Raw genomic sequence first — 19,742 nt, forward strand, 5'->3', positions numbered from 1 at the left:
ACGCCATTCTCCTGCCTCAGCCTCCCGAGTAGCTGGGACTACAGGTGCCCGCCACCACGCTTGGCTAATTTTTTGTGTTTTTAGTAGAGACGGGGTTTCACCGTGTTAGCCAGGATGGTTTCGATCTCCTGACCTTGTGATCCACCTGCCTTGGCCTCCCAAAGTTCTGGGATTACAGGCGTGAGCCACTGCGCCTGACCATTTTCTGCTCTTTTCTTATGTTGCCTCTTCTCCAATTTCTCTATTCTCACCTCTTGGAATTGCCAATGGATGGAAGGTAGATCTGTCCTCTGTGTCTCCTAACTTTTCTTTTTTTAACCATTTATTTCTTTATTTCTTTCTTTTGCCTTCTGGGGAAATCTTTGGCCCAGGTTCCACTGATAATTCTTTCTTCAGTGATATTCTTTCAGTGGTGTCCTAACAGTCCGATCAGTCTTATAGTTCAATAAATAAATTTTTAATTTCCAGGACTCAAAGTTCTTTTTAGATACATCCAGATGTTTTGAAGTCTATGTAAAATATGTGTGTGATACAAGCATATAGATTCCAACAGTCACACAGAGCTCTGTTCAGATCTTGTTTCACTGCCATTAACTGTGTTGTGGCTGGTTACCTGATTCCTCTGAGCTTCAATTTTCTAGCAAAATTGTGGTAAAAATGTTATACTGCTTATAATTGTTGTAGGGATGAAATCCCATAATTGTAATAATATTACCTAACTTAGCTAACTATGTGCCAGGAACTGTACTAGGTTATTTTATTCACATGTGTTATTTCATTTAATTGAGCAATTCCTTCATAACAATCTTAAGAATATATCCTTGATAGTTTCTTGATATCCTACTTCCTTGAAAGTAACTGAACTTGTTGAAATTTATTACAAGAGCAAGTCTTTGATCACTGGTTCTCATACTGATATCTCAAACTTACCACGTTAACAGTATTTTATGAAGGTGTGTTTGGCCTGTTCTTGACTGTGTTTCTTATTTAGAGTAATTCCTTTTTTATTTTTTATTTTTTAAAATTTTTTAATTTTTATGACAACAAGGCTGTTTATTTCACCTGGGTGCAGGCGGGCTGAGTCCGAAAAGAGAGCCAGCAAAGGGAGATAGGGGTGGGGCCGTTTTATAGGATTTGGGTAGGTAGTGGAAAATTACTGGGGAAAAGGGCGGCAATGAGATGTGGCTATAGCCTAGGAATAGTCAGGAAAGCAGATAATTTAGTTAAAATGTCTCGACCTAATAAGGGAGCTGGGCAGGTGGGGATAACTAAAAAGGACTGTATAAAAGAATGTTGTCCAAGTTGGTATCAGAGTTGGGAGTTTTAAGAGGTTTAGAAGCCTGACTGTCAATGCCCACAACAGTTATGGAGGCAAGGGAAACAGGCCCTTGAAAAGAAGGTAATGTGGAGTGGGTAGCCTACGTATTGATTAAGAAGGGGACGGACTTACCCTCCACTCTGTGAGTTACCCAAAGTGTCTGTGATGGTACAGAAGGCTTCCAAGGTGATTGGGCAGCGTCAGTCTTCAGCTGTTAAGCCGAGGAGATCTGGGAAGGAGTCAGTCAGAGAGCCTTGGGCCAGAGTTCCAGGGGTTCTGGGAGTGGCTGCCGGGCGAGTTGGACAGTCTGATTTCCAGTGGGGTCCCGTACAGATGGAACATGGCTTAGGAGGAGTCCCGGGCTGCAGGCATTCCTTGGCCCAGTGGCCAGATTTCCAGCACTTGAAGCAAGATCCTGGGGCGGGCGGTCCTGGAGGAACCCCTGGCTGCTGCGGTTCAGGCGTTATGAAGTTCTTGTGTGCTGGAGATGTGGCTGAGGTTTCTCTCACAGTGGAGGCAAGGAATTGCAACTCAGAAATACCTTGCTACTTGGCTGCCTCTGTTCTATTATTGTACACCTTGAAGGCGAGGTTAATTAAGTCCTGTTGTGGGGTTTGAGGGCCGGAATCTAATTTTTGGAGCTTTTTCTAATGTCGGGAGCAGGTTGGGTAATAAAATGCATATTGAGAATAAGACGGCCTTCTGACCTTTTAGGGTCTAGAGTCTACATGCTATCTGATTTGGGAGAGGTTGGATAAAGAAAAAGGAACATTAACCTTGGCTGTGCCTTCAGCTCCAGCCACCTCTTTAAGAGGAAACTGTTGGGCAGGTTGGGGAGGGCTAGTCGAGGAAAGAAACTGTAAGCCAGACCGGGTGTGAGGAGGGGAGGTGATAAAAGGATTATAGGGTGGGGGAGTGGAGGCTGAGGAAGAATTGGGACCTGGCTTGGCCTAGTGAGGAGCAGCTTGGCAAGGAGGGGAGAGGTCAGATGGTTCTGCAGAAAAGGAGGATTCAAAGGACTCAAGAGTTTGGGTTGGAGACTGAAGGAACAGACAGGAGAGAAAGAAGAAAGATTTGGGACAAGTCGCACTGGGAGTAGAGACTAGGGAGGGACCGATGTGTAGTAAAGAATTCCTGGACGTCAGGCACCTCAGACCCATTTGCCCATTTTTTCTGACAAAAATCATCCAGGTAAAATGGAGAAATCAAAAGTGTTGTTTTCTGGCTATTTAGAACAATTATTGAGTTTGTATTGGGGCCAAGCAGTGTTGCACAAGAAAATAAGATGCTTAGGTTTTAGGTCAGGCGAGAGTTGAAGATGTTTTAAGTTTTTGAGAACACAGGCTAAGGGAGAAGAGGGGGGAATGGAGGGTGGAAGGTTGCCCATAGTGAAGGAGGTAAGTTTAAAGAGAGAGGTAGTGACACGGAGAAGGGGGTGGTGAGCAGCCCTGGGCTGCAATGTGGGTGAGCAGCCAAAGCAGGTGTCCCCGCAATTGACTTGCCACCAAGGGAACGTGGGTGAATGACCAAGGCAGGCGTCCCCATGGTGATCAGACACCAATGAAATATGGGTGAATAATCAGGCAGGCATCCCCGCAGTGGTTAAACACCAAGGGAAGACTGTCTTCCCGAGTCCGTGACCGGCACCGGAGTTTTGGGTTTCCGGATAAAATGTGTCTCTGTCTCTACTAGAGGGGAAAAAGAACTGGAGTTGGAAGGACAGGGAGATTGAAGGGTAGTGAGAGAGGGAGATTGAAGGGTAGCGAGAGAGGCTGGAGAAGAGAGTGAAAAGACCACTTACCTGATTTGAAATTAGTGAGATATTCCTTGGGCTGATTGGTCTGAGGACCCGAGGTCATAGGTGGATCTCCTCACAGAGTGAGGGCGAGGACAGGGGACTGGTCTCCCGAAGGAATCCTCCTGTCCTGGGTCTTCGGCACCAAATGTCCGTGTGAAGAGTGAAGAGTCCGTGTGAAGAGACCACCAAACAGGCTTTGTGTGAGCAACAAGGCTGTTTATTTCACCTGGGTGCAGGCGGGCTGAGTCCAAAAAGAGAGTCAGCCTCCTTTTTTATTCTTTTAAAAATCTGCTCAGTGTTTGATTCCTGTGCATGTGTGTGTGTGTGTGTGTGTGTGTATGTGTGTATGTGTGGTACGTTTGTGCATGCACATGTGGTTCACTTTAATCCACCTGTTGGGATTCTTTAGCTGAGTGAGGTACCATTGGCGCAAGTTCTGCTTGCCATTGACTGTGCAGGGCATTTACTTTTTCTGAAAGGATAATGTACTTATTTTATGAAGAAATCATTTAACAACGTAATATGAAAGGGTAAATAAAGGTTATGGGAAATTATATCATGTTAGACTAAGAGGCTGAAAATATTACCCAGAAAGTACGTTACCTTCTTTAAGGTACTTAGGATGGTACATTTATTTCTGAGCAGAACCACTGTGTGCTGGTGACCACATCTGACACTCATTGTCTCTTGAACTTTTCCCGACTGCTATATTCACGTAATCCTTTCTTTAGTTCTCAGAATTCCCAGCGAAAGACTTTGTGACAATCATTTATATTTTTTAAATGTGAGCGATTAACTCTTTTTTTTCTGTTCAATATATTATCTTGAGACAACTGGTATGTGTTAAATGGCTCTTTTACTGGGATTGTTATTCTTCAGAGATGCCAAAAATGCCTGAAGCTGATTGGAGATTCTCATGTATTAAAAGTAATTGCATATTAGTCTTTATATCTGAATGCTTTATAATTACAGGTAAACTCTCAGTGTGTTTCCTTTCTTCATAACATTCTGATCATTAGTATGTTTACAAATTCTTTTACAAAAAGGTTAGAATTAACATCAATATGGTATAATCATTTCAGTATTTAATATAAAAATGTATAAACAGGCTGATTTTAAAAGTAACATATAAATTATCAGCTCTCAAATAAAAATTATGTATCTTAAAAGTATGACTAGGAAAGCTAATTTTTAAAAATATACTGATTTACCTCTATTGTTGTATTAAAAGGCTCATTTTAAAGAATGCAAAACATCCAGGAAAATTCCACTAAGAGATATTGTTAAGTGAGCCACCCTGTTTGTTAATTTTGTCTTCAAAAGAAGTCTGTGCATTTAATTTGCTACCGGTGTACCCAATATATGTGTTTCTTGGCTTATTTAAAAATTTTAAGTAAATTTCCAACTAATATAATATTTTAAATGTTATCCCAGTTTAGTAATAAATTAACCAAGTGAAAACAATGAAAATATTATATTCAATCTTATATCCTCATTATTGGAATGAGATCGTATTTATAATTATTAACCTACGTCAATGCAACTATTTTTCAGTGTTTTGAAATTATGATTCTTTAATGTGTACGTAGAATAAATCTAAACAACAACAATTAAAAAGAATCAAACAAGCTATGTTTAATGGAGATTAAGAAGCATTCTCTGTGAAGATTTAGTATATCATCTGGTATCTCTTTGTATAAACTTAAAATTTTTTAGGTACAAATAATAAATAAAATGTTTGTTGGCTGGGTGTGGTGGCTCACGTCTGTAATCCCAGCACTTTGGGAGGCCGATGCGGGTGGATCACAAGGTCAGGAGTTCGAGACCAGCCTGGCCAATATGGTGAAACCCCGTCTCTACTAAAAATACAAAAATTAGCCGGGCATGGTGGGCATCTGTAGTCTCAGCTGCTCGGGAGGCTGAGGCAGGAGAATCGCTTGAACCCGGGAGGCCCGGAGGTTGCAGTGAGCTGATGAGATCATGCCATTGCATTCCAGCCTGGGTGGCAGAGTGAGACTCCGTCTCCAAACAAACAAACAAACAAACAAACAGTGTTTGTTAACATGTTGTGTGGGCTTTAAAAATGAAACTAAATATAGATTAAACATAGTTACAGTTTTGTTAAATATTTTCAGTAGATTTTAAAGGAAATACACAGCTTTGGTTTCCTGTGACAGTCCTAATTTAAAATCTCTCTCTCTCTCTTTTTTTTTTTTTTTTTGAGATAAGGTTTTGCTATTGTTGCCCAGGCTGGAGTGCAATGGCACGATCTCAGCTCACCGCAACCTCTGCCTCCTGGGTTCAAGCAATTCTCCTGCCTCAGCCTCCCGAGTAGCTGGGATTACAGGCATGTGACAACACGCCCGGCTAATTTTGTATTAGCCGGGAGACAGGGTTTCTCCATGTTGGTTAGGCTGCTCTCGAACTCGTGACCTCAGGTGATCTGCCCACCTCAGCCTCTCAAAGTGCTGGGATTACAGGTGTGAGCCACTACGCCCAGCAAATCTTTTTCTTTATAAGTATTCTTATGTTTGTTCAGACCATGTATCTCTGTTTTTAGTTTGAAAAATATAAATAGATAGTAAAAATAGTTTAACAGCTATCATTTCTTGAATACTCACTCTGAAGCAGGCAATATGGTTAAGACCTTTGAAAGATTATATCATTTATTCTTCTGAAAAAAATGTTAAGATTTATAAACATCTCCATTTTATAAACGAGAAATTTGAGACCTGGAAAGGTTAGGTAAGTAATCCAATATCACACACCTAATAGGGGGCTCCAAACTTAAACCCGGCATCGTCTTACTGCAAGATTAACATTGTGTTCTATTTGGGTACAGGTTATTTCACTCTTTGCAATTTAGCGACTTTAGGTTGATCTTTTGAGAAATGTAATTTCAGGGAAATATATATCTTAAATAAGTATCTATTAAAGTTTAGGCTGATCTTTGAATGTTATGAAGAAGAGGGATCATGTTATATATATTTTGGTACTCTCAACATGCAGCTCAGTGTCACATATGATGATAAACACTCAATTCGTTGAAATGAAGTAAAGGAAATTCTTCATTGGGAGCTTAAGGAATAAAATGGGTAAAAAGGTATGAAGCAATATTGTAAAATCCAGCTTTTACATCACCATTATTAAAGATATTACTAATTTTAATTACAAATTACAACTTTTAAAGAATGTAATTATGAATGAGATGCAACTGAATGCTGAAGAATATCTCTTGACCTCTTGTTCTGTGTTGTCCTTCCACATTATAAAAATTGATTAATTTTTGAGAAGGAATGACTCAAGGCTGTAGAGGGCAGTATAAGCCAACTCAAGTGGACTTTCCTGGGTTAGTGAAGTGGTACAACTGTTGTTACTGTCCAAGTGTCCAGTTAGGTTTGATACCCCAAGTATCTGACCACTGGCCATTAGAATTGTTTCAGACTTAAAAATAAAGGAAGATAAAATGGAAAGTGTTTTAGAACCAAAGAATCACATAAACCCATAAAAAGGTGGCAATTATGCAACAGCTGTTTCCACCCTTAGAAACTCTTGTGGCAAAACGGAAGCCATTACCTGGATAATCCCAGCCTAAAAACAGTTCATCTCCGTGAACTTGATGATAAAGTTTCTTGTAAAGAATTTACTTTCTTTACTTGTCTAGTTGTATAATTTCAATTAAAAATAGTAAAATCCTCCACTGTCCTCCCCTTTTCCTCTCTCTACCTTCACCAACTTATGAAGACATGGACTGTTTAGTTGTTTACCAAATGATGAGCTATTACTAAATTCAGAAAATAATATCAGTTCAGATTTATTTGACATTCTCTTATTCTGTTGCCAGTGTTTATGGACAGTTTGATTATTCAATGTTTGCTTGATTATATCACTTTTCTAGTTAATAAGATGTTTTTGGACTATATTTTCATTGAGTTTTATAGGTTTTCATTTAGGGAAAAAAATCCTGGCAATATTGTCACCTTTGTTGCCTACACCAATCATCGGATGGGGATGGATATCTAAAAAGAAGTAAAGTGCAGGGTAATGCTAATTATGTATTTTAGTTAGATAGCATTTTATCTGCTCATTTCTTTTGGCATTTAGCTTTAGAGAAGTGTAGTTTCCATGGCTGAATTTTTTTTTTAATTATATCTAACAATATCTGATGATGTAATACCAGACATTCTACTCATTTCCTCAGGTAATTAGGTCTAATTTAAATAATTTTAATAGGCAGTAGTATCTCAAAAGTTTTAGTAAATAGCAAGTTTTGTAAATGTAGATAAATGAAGCATATATGCCAGAAATGATAGTTGTGCTGCCTTCAGGTCTTTCTTGTATGTTTGACAATTTAAAATGTGTTGAGGCCAGACGTGGTGGCTCATGCCTGTAATCCCAGCATTTTATGAGGCTGAGGCAGGAGGATCAGTTGAGCCCAGCAGGTCAAGGCTGCAGTGAGCAGTGATTGTGCCGTTGCCTTCCAGCTTGGGTGACACAGCAAGACTTTGTCTCAAAGTAAAGTGATGAGAAAAAGAAATGTGATAAGAACCAAGGAATATAAAATTAGTTCAGAAAAATAAAAATAAAAATGTGAAGACACCAAATGTTCCCATCATATTTTCATTTAATTTTTACCACGACCAGTGGTTGCCATTATTATCTTTGCAGATGTGGGGAAACTGGGGCTCAGTCAATACCAGTGATATGCTGAAGTTGAAGTGGTTCATAAATTATAATACTATAACTGGCATCCAGTCTTGCCTTAATATTTGCTTAGAATTAAATAGCTATTTTATGATTGTATTGGCACAAATGTGATTTTTTCAACATCTTTTTCAAAACACTGCTTATATTCTGTTGAATGAATAACTGGCTTTTTTTTCTTTTAGCTAGAGAAGATGTCTGAAAATTCTCATCGGTTTATTGACCTCACTAATTCCCTGACTTTGGGCAGTTTCTCATTTTCAGTTTTGCCTTAGAAGGTTTTTCTGTGTGTTCTAAGGTATAGTTAAGCTTGATTGTATATTACATGTGTGTGAAAGCCAAAATTTAAAAGAATCTATAGAACTAAGAGCAGTGAGAATCAGACGAAATTATAAATTGAATAAATTTGTGATGCAAATTTACTTTTTGACACTCAATATTTTTTAGATACAAGTCAAGATTCCAAATATTGATTGATCGATCTATCTATCTAGTTATTTTTACTTTGTGATTTTTGTTTTAGCATTAGGGGCTTATATCTTTGGTTACAAGGGATTGACCAAAACTTAGGATTTTTCTTTCCTCCCGAAGCTCTTTCTTTATAAGCATTAAATTGCAAGAAGATATTTATTTATTTATTTATTTTTTGAGATGGAGTCTCACTCTGTCGCCAGGCTGGAGTGCAGTGGTGCGATCTTGGCTCACTGCAGCCTCTGCCTCCTGGGTTCAAGCAATTCTTCTGCCTCAGCCTCCTGAGTATCTGGGACTACAGGCTTGCGCCACCATGCCCAGCTAATTTTTGTATTTTTAGTAGAGATGGGGTTTCACCATATTGGCCAGGATGGTCTTGATCTCCTGACGTCATGATCCACCCACCTCAGCCTCCCAAAGTGCTGGGATTACAGGTGTGAGCGCTACTGTGCCTGACTGAAGATATTTATTTTTTGTGGTATCTCTGAAAAGCACATAAAATTTGTTGCCATGAATCTCATTGTTAAAACACTGAAATGGATCGCTAATACGCCTGCTCTTCTCTAAAGAGGAGGGGGTGGACTCAGTATATGGTACTGTTGGTGTGAGTGTGGATCACAATATGATTCACCCAGCTAAGAAGTAAACCCATATTTTGGTTTTAAATTTGTCAAAAGAACATTTCCAAAGGGAAAACATGGCGGGAATGGAAGGAAAGATGGGAAAGTAAAGATATTCTGCTACTATCTTACTAGGAGAAGAATTTGAGGCCTACTTTAAGAGTATATGACTTGGGCGAGTTACTTAAACTTTCTAAATCTCAGTATCCTCATCTATAAAATGGGAAAGTAATAGTACCTGCCTCATTGATTATTAGGCATAAGGAATAACAGAATGTTGAATAGTTAGGTAAGACATATAAATGGCTTCTGTAGTACTTGACACATGGTGTTCTCTAAGTAATTGATAATAAATAGTAAAAGGTAGTTCTTATTGCTGCAGTAATCGTAAATGAAAATTAATGCCTGAAGTTCAGTGGTAGCAAAGGGACTGGATAGAAAATATCAAATGAATGAAGGGTAGATGAGTAGATCCCATAAGTGCTTAGTGACTGATGTGGTGTGGGTATTGCAGTAAGGAGGCTCACCAAGATGACGAGCCTGGCCTAGCATAGAGGGCTGTATTAGAAGTACTGTCTTATCTCAAGAAAGTAAGGTTTTCGAATATCAATAAGGCAAAGAAGTAGGGGGAAAAAAAACCCTTGAGAACAACTTCTGTTTTTGTTTGACACACTTGTTTTAATGAATTTGTATCTAACATTCACCATGTTTAAGTGGTTTTACATAAAGTGCATTTTTGCTGTTGTTGTTCTTGTTCCTACCTAAGCAATTCAAGTTTTCAGAACTAATTTGTTTGACCAGTCAATGTTCTGTCTTAAACAGCTTAGTGGCAAAATTCCTGCCATTGCTCTGTTGTAAAGAATCAGCTCTTCTTTAAGATAAACACTATCTAGAAGCATGGCCAGGTGCATTCACTGCACTGTAAGAGGGAGACATGGGGGAAGTAGTCAGGAAGCATGTAGGTGGGAAGGGTTTCCTGTTTCCAGGCAACAGCAAGGAGCTACAGACGGAAAGCAACTTGAATACAAATTCATTCAAGAAAGGACATTTTACCACCTTGCCTTCTAAGCAGTGGGGACACAGACTTGACTGAAAGATAGGGTGAGGTTGAAGCTTCATTTGTCAGTGGGTAAAGTTATTAGAAACCTATTTCTCATTAGGTTTTGTATGTATGAAAAATATCACGTACTAGTGGCCAGGTTAGCATTTTAAAATATTTGAAAAATACTAGCATCTATGCTTGCCTTCCTTCCAATTTTCCAGAAACGTGGGTTTTTTTGTGGCTTCACTTTCCTGTCTTTCTGCCTAAAGAGCAGAGGGGCTCGTGGCCCTGAAACAGGCTCCTTCCCTGCCTGACTCCATCTGCAGGAAGGAGAAGCACAGCACACTCAGCTCAAAGGGAGGTGCCTCCTCCCTTGAAGAAGCCCATCCAGAGGTTCACAGGGAGCAGATGAGAGAAGAGTTTCTCCTGCTCCCTGGGCCAAGGGGAATGTGGACCTGTCCCCTGCTTGTGACATTTTCCCCATCCTGTCAAATGCAAGAGTAGCAGATTTGGAAGAGTGGAAGAAGGCAGTTGCAGGCAGCAGCTACCTGATTGGGGTGAGTTATTCTTGAGGCATTTGAGATATTGAGTCGATGATTTAAATATTGGCCCACTAAAGATTTTATAAGTAATGTAGTCATTCCTTGGGCCCTGAGGGACCCTCTTGTTCTATATTCCAACCCTTTTGTAATGAGAGGGATTGCCCATACTCAGAAGAGATGCATGTGTCAAACACGTGCATTATTTTTTCTTACTTTCACATTGTGTTTCCTCTAGTTGTTGAGGTGAGCTCCTTTTAAGATAGGCTTTATTGTTTCATTTTACTGCTTAGATTTAGGAGTTTTTCTTCAAAATCTGTGTCAGAAGATAGGTCTTGTAAAGGGCGAGTAAGCACTTGGGCGAATCATGCACTGGAATTTATCTTTTGATTAAGTTTGAGAGTGTGCCTGGAACAGTTGGGCGTTTCGTCTCTCAGTCTGCAGCCTCCTTTAGTAACTTGTCCTGAGACTATAGGCAACCCACTAGCTAGTTATAGGGCCACCAAAAGAGCTGTCCAGACACTTAAGCAAACACACAGGGTCCAAGCTTCATACTGGATCCCTTCTTGCCATGTATTCGGGGATGAATCACTGCTTGAAGGGTCTAATCTGTCTCCTTATTGTCCTGTCTGGAAGGGTCACATTATTTAAGTGTAACTCCTGAGAGCCTGGCAGGTCTTTTCACACAAATGTTGATGGATGCTTTGCAGTCCCTCCCATCCCAGCAGATTTCTTTGTGCCTCTTTTTACATAGGCACTTAACCTATGTCGAGGGAGCCTCTTTTATTACCAGAAAGAAGATGTTAAAGGAGTTTAATCCTCACTGTTAGTGTAGTTTGTTCTTCCCCAGTTTGCATACTTGGCTTTTAGTTAGATATCAAGCTGCCTCTCTCTTACCATATCGGTCTTCATTCTATTACTTGTGTTCTTAAATGTCTCGTGGGAACATTAAAAAGGTACCTATGATAGTTGAATATCTTTAGTTTTACTATCATTTTCTATAGAATTTTAAAATCTAGTTTTAAGAACATAAGTTGGCAAGCTCTGGAGTATTTTTTGTTAATTATATAAATTATATATTTATGGCGGTGGATTTTTTTTCCCTATGTAACTTTGGATTGTACTTGAGAAGTTCATTTCAAATCAGCACAGCAGATTTTAAAAAGCCAATAATCTTCTATGTAAAATTTGAGTTACTTATGGCATTATATATGCAGTTAATTGGGTCTAGTTCATTTTAATCGCTTGACATCAGTTATAGAGTCCAATTTCAGACATAGGCAATTATGAAAGATTAATGTAATAAAAATAGGCTCTTTATCATGCTTTTCTCATGAAAAAATAGTTTCATAGTTTCACTAACTAGGAGTTTAGGTTGGCTATTTGATTTTTAATCTTGTTTCTTTTGTGTGAACATTTTGGACAGAATGTGAATTTTAAATCCACAGGTTTTTTTTGTTGTGATTTTTAAAAAATTATTTTCACTATCCTCCAACATTGTTATTCAGTATTATTATACAAGCACATTGATGTGATAACATGTACTAACAATTTGTTTTATTTTACTGAAGATTCCAAAACAAAATTTCCATATGGGATTCAATTAGTAAAGAACATTGTCTTTTGATGTAATTATAGTAAATTTTAGTTTAATCTTAATATTTAAATATTTACCAAAAAATATGACTCATATGTAGGTATCAGGGGAAAAAATCCTATGATTTTAAAACTGTTAAGCACTCGATATATATATTTTTTTTTAATTGAGACAGAGTTTTGCTCTTTTTTGCCCAAGGTGGAGTGCAGTGGCATGATCTTGGCTCACTGCAACCTCCGCGTCCTGGATTCAAGTGATTCTCTTGCCTTAGCCTCCCGAGTAGCTGGGATTATAGGCATGCACCACCATGCCTGGCTAATTTTGTATTTTTAGTAGAGACGGGGTTTCACCATGTTGGCCAGGCTGGTCTTGAACTCCTGACCTCAGGTGATCTGCCCACCTCTGCCTCCTAAAGTGCTGACATTGTAGGCATGAGCCATCACACCCAGTGCAGTCAATATTTTTAATAAGAGATGATAAACTTCATGATTTTAGTTAGTCTTCTGTAATTATGCGAACAAATGTTAAAATATGGAAGACCTAAAATCTACCTAATATCTGGTCTGAGTGTAATCTTTAAATTGTTATTCATAAATGAATTCTTGAATGAGTTTTGCTTAAAGACAATCTTGTATTTAACTAGGAGCAAATTTAAACCAAGCTTTTAATTTTTCGTATCCAAGCTGATGGTTTTGCCTTAAAATACCTTTGATCATATTTTTACTTACTAAGCTTCTATAAAATAGTTACACTCATTATTATAAACTTATATATATATATTATTATTGTTACACGCTTGTTGGCAGCGTAGGGTGGATGAAAGAGAAATTTAAGATGTTTTCCCTGTGTCCTAGGAAGGAAATGGCCTTTTCCCATCTCCTTTGAATCTTTTTTGGTTATGCAGGCCAGTCTCTTTTATGATTCTTAAACTTGGAAATTCCCCTTCTGTGATCTTTCATTTGTGTCTTGTTCCTACCAGGTTTGAAGTGAAGAGACTATATTTTCTTCTAGGGGCTTAGCAGTACTTTGCATATACTAGACAGCTAAAAATTGTGGAATTAAGCATAGATTTTTAAAAAGTAGCTTTGATAATATAAGTATATGCCAAATTATAATTAGTGGTTTGGTAATTGGTCTTCTGTGCTGTGGGCATCAGCTGATTTGTTCAGTTTGTATACAATGCTCCATACTCCGTCGTTAGTGTCCTTGAATTGGCTGTTTCTTTTACTTTGCAAACAGGAACTTAAGATAAGAATTTGAGTTATACATGAAGAATTTATTTATCAGCAGCAGGGCAGAATTTATAGAATTTGTTAAATCTCGTTCTTAATCATGTACTATGTCTGATATTTTTAGAAAAGAATTAGTTGTCTGATATTTTTAGAAAAGAATTATGTTATTATCATTACCATTAGAATGCTTTTTTTAGAATTAGAATCTAGATTACCTTTATCAATTTGTACACAGTATTACTACATCTGTAGTGGCATATTTGTAAAATATTTACTTTAGTATAATATGTATATATATGAGCTAAAGTATTTTTTAGAAAGATTCTTTAACTTTTTATTTTTAATGTTTTCCCCCAAAACTTTAGGCAGAAGCAGTTATTTCTTCTTAGCTTGCTAGGGCATCCAATTTTCACCAAATTTCGCCAAACTTTCTTTTTTAAAAAAATTCGCATTTACCTAGTAGAAGTATTGTTAAAGTACTTTCTATAGGTAGCAAATATTGAGCAAAATCGTATTATATTTTTTGAAAATATTTGGAAAAAATTCGTGCAGTTTTTACCTTAAACATTTTTAGCATGCATATGGCATATGTGGAAGCTTTTTTTTTTTTTCGAACACGTTTTTGTTTTATGTCTCATTGGAGTTTTATCCCAGTATCCATACAATATTTACAAAACTAACATTTTTTAGTAACTGGTTTTTTGACAAAAAGATGGAAGTTATTATCTTTATGGTTGAAGGATTGTCCTAGTCTGTCAGTTGTCATCTTTGAAAACCAGTAGCCACCCAAAGAAAAACTATTGATACTAATTTTAAGACAGTTCCCAGGGACAAATTTCAACAAAGGAGGGTATATTCTCCCTGTTTTTATAGTTTGCTTGTTCGTTTTTAATCATGAGTGAGAACAGTTCTTTCCTTATTGTCATACTAATATTGTCCTACACCTTAAATCTGTTGGCATATAAGAAAAGTAGTACTTCCTGTGTTATGTTGTATTGATGGGAATATAATGTAGTGGTAAGTTAGTATGCTTATGAGTTTAAGTTCCAGAACATTTAGTTTTAAAACTTTTTAATGTGATGGTTAGATTTAAACTTTTCAATAATGATCTGTTTTTCAGCTTTGCTAAATAGAATTTAAGAAACACAATTTTACTTTTTTTTGATAACTCAAAATCATCTTTGTTGCTGTTAGGACGAACAGAAAGGTGTAGGTATGTGCTGTGCAGTGTATTGTGCTCTGTGCTTTGCTATAAAAGTTCTACAGTGCTGTTCCTTGGAGAATGACCTGTGCTTTAATACTTTTTTATATTGTCTTTTTCATATCACTAGACTCAAGGCTGTTAGCAGCCTCATTACATAATTTGCTACTAGATAATAAAGCAACTATGGAGTATTGCAACTCTAATCAAAATAAAGATCAACATGTGAAGTTTAAAGAACTGCTTTAAGTATATGGGACTTGTCGGATATCAGTAAAAACAAGTTTTGGCTATACAGAGGACCTTCAGTGATTTTTTAAGGCTTATACTGTTTTGTATTTTGAGTAGTTAAGAGTCTCAGAGTGAGCTTTCTGATCAAACTCTTTAACTTTCAAAAGGATTGGAAAGGAACTTGCAGATCAGCTGCTCAACTGCTTATATTATAAGTGAGGAAACAGAACATGAATGATTTGCCTGTTTATTACCAACGGCACAAGGTAAAAGATTTTGGAGTAATCGATACTTTATTTATCATTTTAGGGACAAACTGAGTGACTGAGTAGTTTTTTTTTTGCATCTAATTTTTTATTGATATATCATAGTTGTACATACTTTGGAGGTGCATGTGATATTTTGATACATGTATATAGTATGTAATGATCAAATCGGGATAATTGGAATATTTATCACCTTGAACATTTATCTTTTCTTCTCCTCTAACCATTTTGAAGTATACAATAAATTATTAACTGTAATTTCTCTGTTGTATTATCCAGTATTAGAAAGTATTCCTCTACCTATTTTTGTACTCATTAACCAACTTCAGGCTTAAGAAATGTTTATTCCACTGTGTTTATGGCTTTCTTCATTATAACCTGGTTTCTGATGAGCCTGAGCAGATTAATGTTTCTGCAAAATAGTCCTCAGTTTTAATTTCTGGAACTATTTTTTATAGGATTATTTTGTTATTTTAATCTTCAAGATAAATTATACTTTATATATAGTATGTCTAATTTATTAGTTCTTCTGAACTTAATTCAACTAACTTTGCAGTTGGCTTGTTTTTAACACCTGAATCAAATTGAAACAATACTATTTTTTCTTTAGTTTTGCACACATCTTAGAATTAAAAATAGTAGTTGTCAATTTAGTTTGTGAAACTTGTCCATTCAAATCTTCATGTCTGGAAAACTATGTGGTGGGCACCGGGGATGATAGCCCCTAACCTTACACTGTAATGATGGTAATCTACACCAAATGATTAATAATGCAATTATTTTAATTCAAATTGTCATAAATGCTTAACAGCAGAAGAATGGAATACCAAGAGGATTGGACGATGGTTGTAGAATTGATCAAAACTTTATGGGGTGGGGAAGGCTTCTTTAAAAAGTAATTTTTCTGTTGAAATCTTTTTTTTTTTGAGACAAAGTCTCACTCTTGTTCTCCAGGCTGGAGTGCAGTGGCACGATCTCAGCTCACTGCAACCTCCGCCTCCCGGGTTCAAGCAATTCTCCTGCTTCAGCCTCCCGAGTAGCGAATAGCTGGGATTATAGGCATGCGCCACCACACCGGGTGGTTTTTGTAGAGACAGGGTTTCACCATGTTGGCTGGGCTGGTCTCGAACTCCTGACCTCAGATGATTCGCCCACCTCATCCTCCCAAAGTGCTGGGATTACAGGCGTGAGCCACCGCCCCTGGCCTCAGTGGAAATCTTAATAATTACTGGCCTTTGAGAGACAAAAATGCAGGTGAGTATATAAGAACAAAATTGGAGATCCAGTTCAGTGGCATGAACTGTACTGGGGCTGAGAACTGGCCATGGAAGCAGGAGGGGAAACCAGGAGAATGTCCAGTCAGTGATCCACGTGGAGGAAACAATAAGGTGAGGAGGTAACCCACCACTGCATTTAGCAATGTATAGGCCATTGCAATGATTCAGAGAGGTGTTCTGGAGGAATGGAGAAGGGTCAGAGCCATCTAACAGTGGGTTGAGGAGAGAGAAGGAAGAAAAAGGTGATAGTTACCGTTGACATGTATTTTTAAAGTTTTACCTGGAAACGGAGAAGAGAGATAGGATGGTGGGGGTGAAATTGATAGTAGTCTGGTTATTTATGCTAAAATAAATAGGATGTATCTTCATACTCAAGTAGAAAAAAATAACTTTGGAAGCTAATGAAGCCTTAGCTTCTTGAATGGTGTGTACTATATCTGAAAGCAAGAACAATTAAAAAGTCTTTAAATTGTTCAATTTTCTATAATTCCAATGCTCCTAAGAAGCTCCCCTCCCTGCTGCCATTATGGGGCTCTTACCTACCTCAATATACCAAAAATACTATCCTATTTCTTTATCTGTGGTTCTTTCGTTATTTTTTTTGGAAAATGTTTTATCAAAATTTATAATTTCTAATGATGCTAAATTGGCATAACCAGTTGGAAAAATAAGAGAAATAGTCCCAGAATAGGAAACTTGTGATATATATGACTCTCTGGAGAACTGAAGTAAAAATTAAACCAAAAAGTGAACATATTTTAATTATGTTATTAAAAACACAGTAGACACATGTAAGAAAATAAGATATTTGGTTATATTTATTTCAGAAAAAAGGTCAGTGACCCATAAACTAAGAGGTTTCGCAAACTTCAGATTTCACTTGGCTATTACTCTTGGTTAGGGTCACATTATAATTTTTGGATATTTTTGTGAAAGAACAATACAAAATTGAGTTTTAAATATGTTTTCTGATGTTCTTTCATATAACTATATTGTTCAATATTTTCATTTAATGTTTAGTATTCTCATTTTAAGAAAACCCAATGCAAAATCTGAAGTTAATAAAAAAAATAGATGGTGATTATTTGGCTGAGATAATTCACCTACGTCATTCTCTTAACAGTAATCTGATATGCTAAAGAGGTTATTTATATATTATTAACTAACTTGTCTACCAGAGAACTGTGGCTGAGTGCAGAGAAATTTAAAATTAAGAAATTTAAGACTTTTGAATATTAATCAATAATGAACTTGTATGCAGTTTGTTGTACATACGTATTCTGGTACTACAACTATATATTCATTTCTTGAGAGAGATTCTTAATTGTGTTTTTTAGATCTGGATTTCTGAAACTTGAGTCAAGTAATGGACATATCAGGGGTCACCTAGTTTTTAATGTGAATTAAAAAAACAATTTTAATGTTTTATTTAGATGATAAATATAAAAGAAATAATGTCTTCTTGGTTGCCTAATTTGATTATAACTGAGCATTACTATTGGATTCTCATCATAAAGTTTGCATTTGTGTTTATGAGGCCATGAAATGTACCTAAAATGAATGCTTAACTCTTAAGACTGTTTTCCTTAGGCTGGTTCACAGAGTTGTCTGTGGTTTTATTTTCGTTATCCAAGGCTAAGCAAGTTTGAGAAACAGATCTTGATAATGGTCTGTAATTATTGTGATGTTGTAAGGAAGTGATTCCACACTTTTTTTTTTTTTTTTTTTTTGAGATGGAGTTTCACTCTTTTTGCCCAGGCTAGAGTGCAGTGGCGCGATCTCACCTCACTGCAACCTCCGCCTCCGAGGTTCAAGCGATTCTCCTGCCTCAGCCTGTGGAGTAGCTGGGACTACAGATGCATGCCACGTATCCAGCTAATTTTTGTATTTTTAGTAGAGATGGGGTTTCACTATGCTGGTCAGGCTGATCTCGAACTCTCCTGACCTTAGGTGATCCATCTCTCTCGGCCCCCCAAAGTGCTGGGATTACAGGCATGAGCCACTGCGCCTGGCTGATTCCACACTTTTGAGAGTTTTGCCATCTTATTTTGCTTCATTTAAAAATATATTCTACCATTTCTTATGAATGTTTTTAAAAATTAAACTAATATTTTAAAAGAACATCTCTACTAAACATACAAAAAAAATTAGCTGGTTGTGGTGGTTCATGCCAGCAATCCCAGCTACTTTGGTGGCTGAGGCAGGAGAATCACTTGAACCTGGGCTGCAGTGAGCCCAGATCATGCCACAGCACTCTAGGCTGGTTGACAGAGTGAGACCCTGTTTCCAAAAAAAAAAAAAAAAGAAGTGAAATTGAAATTACTTTTGGTAAGCTTTTGAGAATTTAGTTACATATTGGAATGATTTGGATCTTCTTGTAATTTTAAATAATCTACTCTAGAAATTGCTGTTCTCACAATTCCTAAAGAATTAGTTGGAAATATGTTACAAAGTTTTTCCATTTGCTGGCTACTGTTAGTTATTAAATTTTGGGTTTCTGTCCTAAAGCAGATCCTGTCTGGGGGCAGATGCTTAGAAGAGCCAGGAAGGAAGCATGAATATGTGAGTGGGGCCTTGAGTAATACCATAGCAAATAGTCGGGATCATGACTTAACAGGAGATGCGTGCCTCACCTGAAATCATTCGAATTCATTTTCACCTTCACTGGGTAGGCCAGACCAACACAGATTTGCAGGCTCAAGGCTCTTGTAGGAGTTAACAGTCTAGTTGAGGGAGGCAAAATGTACAGATGAAATGGTTTATCTACGATCCACCCATTTATTCATTCATCCATCCATCCTCTCATTTATACATGCATTCATTTACTCTGAAGTACCTATGATGTGCCAAGCTTTAGACATAACATGGAATCCCTACCTTTAGTAATTCACAGTTTTACAGCAAGTTGGCAGAAAGCCAGCCAAAAACTAGTACAGGAATCGCGATTTTTAACAATACGTATCACTGACCAGAATTGTCTTTGTATTTTTTTACCTGTTTGTTTTCTGTTCTTCTTATTAAGGTAGAAGTCTTTTTTGCTTTATTATTCTCTTTTCTATCCCAGTGCCTAGAGCAGTATCTGATACATAGTATGTGTTAAATGAGTAATTATTAAATGATTTGAATGACTGAAGGTTCTGCTTGGTCAGCTAAGGCTTTATGGAGGGGAGGCGTATGAGCCAGGTCTTAGATGATGGTTAGGCCTTGAGGAGGTAGAGAAAGGAAGAAGTGACTGACAGTCACTCTGAGGGCTGTGTGAACAACATGATCACAAAGTAAGGGGGGGCCTGGAGCAGGGGGTGAGGAATAATGGAGTGATGTGAGTAGGAGGATCAGTAAGGAAGCCAGCCTGGATTGAGTAGCCATTTCATGCAGGAGACAAGCCAGGAGCTAATGTGTTAGAATGAGATGTAGGTGGAAGGATGAGAGGGGTGTGGCACACATTG

General features: G+C 37.4%; 1 protein-coding gene across 26 annotated transcripts in view; it reads left to right on the forward strand.

Moving 5' to 3' along the window:
- Positions 1-19,742, forward strand: part of BBX (BBX high mobility group box domain containing) — a 280,307-nt gene that overhangs the window by 45,549 nt on the left and 215,016 nt on the right. Inside the window, exon 1 of one of the 26 annotated variants that reach the window (XM_063661593.1) lies at positions 10,335-10,510. The exons of 24 other annotated variants lie outside the window; for them this stretch is intronic. The gene's annotated coding sequence lies outside the window, so the exon portion shown is untranslated. Of the gene's footprint in view, positions 1-10,334; positions 10,511-14,925; positions 15,020-19,742 lie in introns of those variants that run through there. One more of the 26 variants, XM_054482855.2, reaches the window with a different exon arrangement.

This window comes from Pongo pygmaeus, chromosome 2 (assembly GCF_028885625.2).
Source record: "Pongo pygmaeus isolate AG05252 chromosome 2, NHGRI_mPonPyg2-v2.0_pri, whole genome shotgun sequence".
NCBI lineage: Eukaryota > Metazoa > Chordata > Mammalia > Primates > Hominidae > Pongo > Pongo pygmaeus.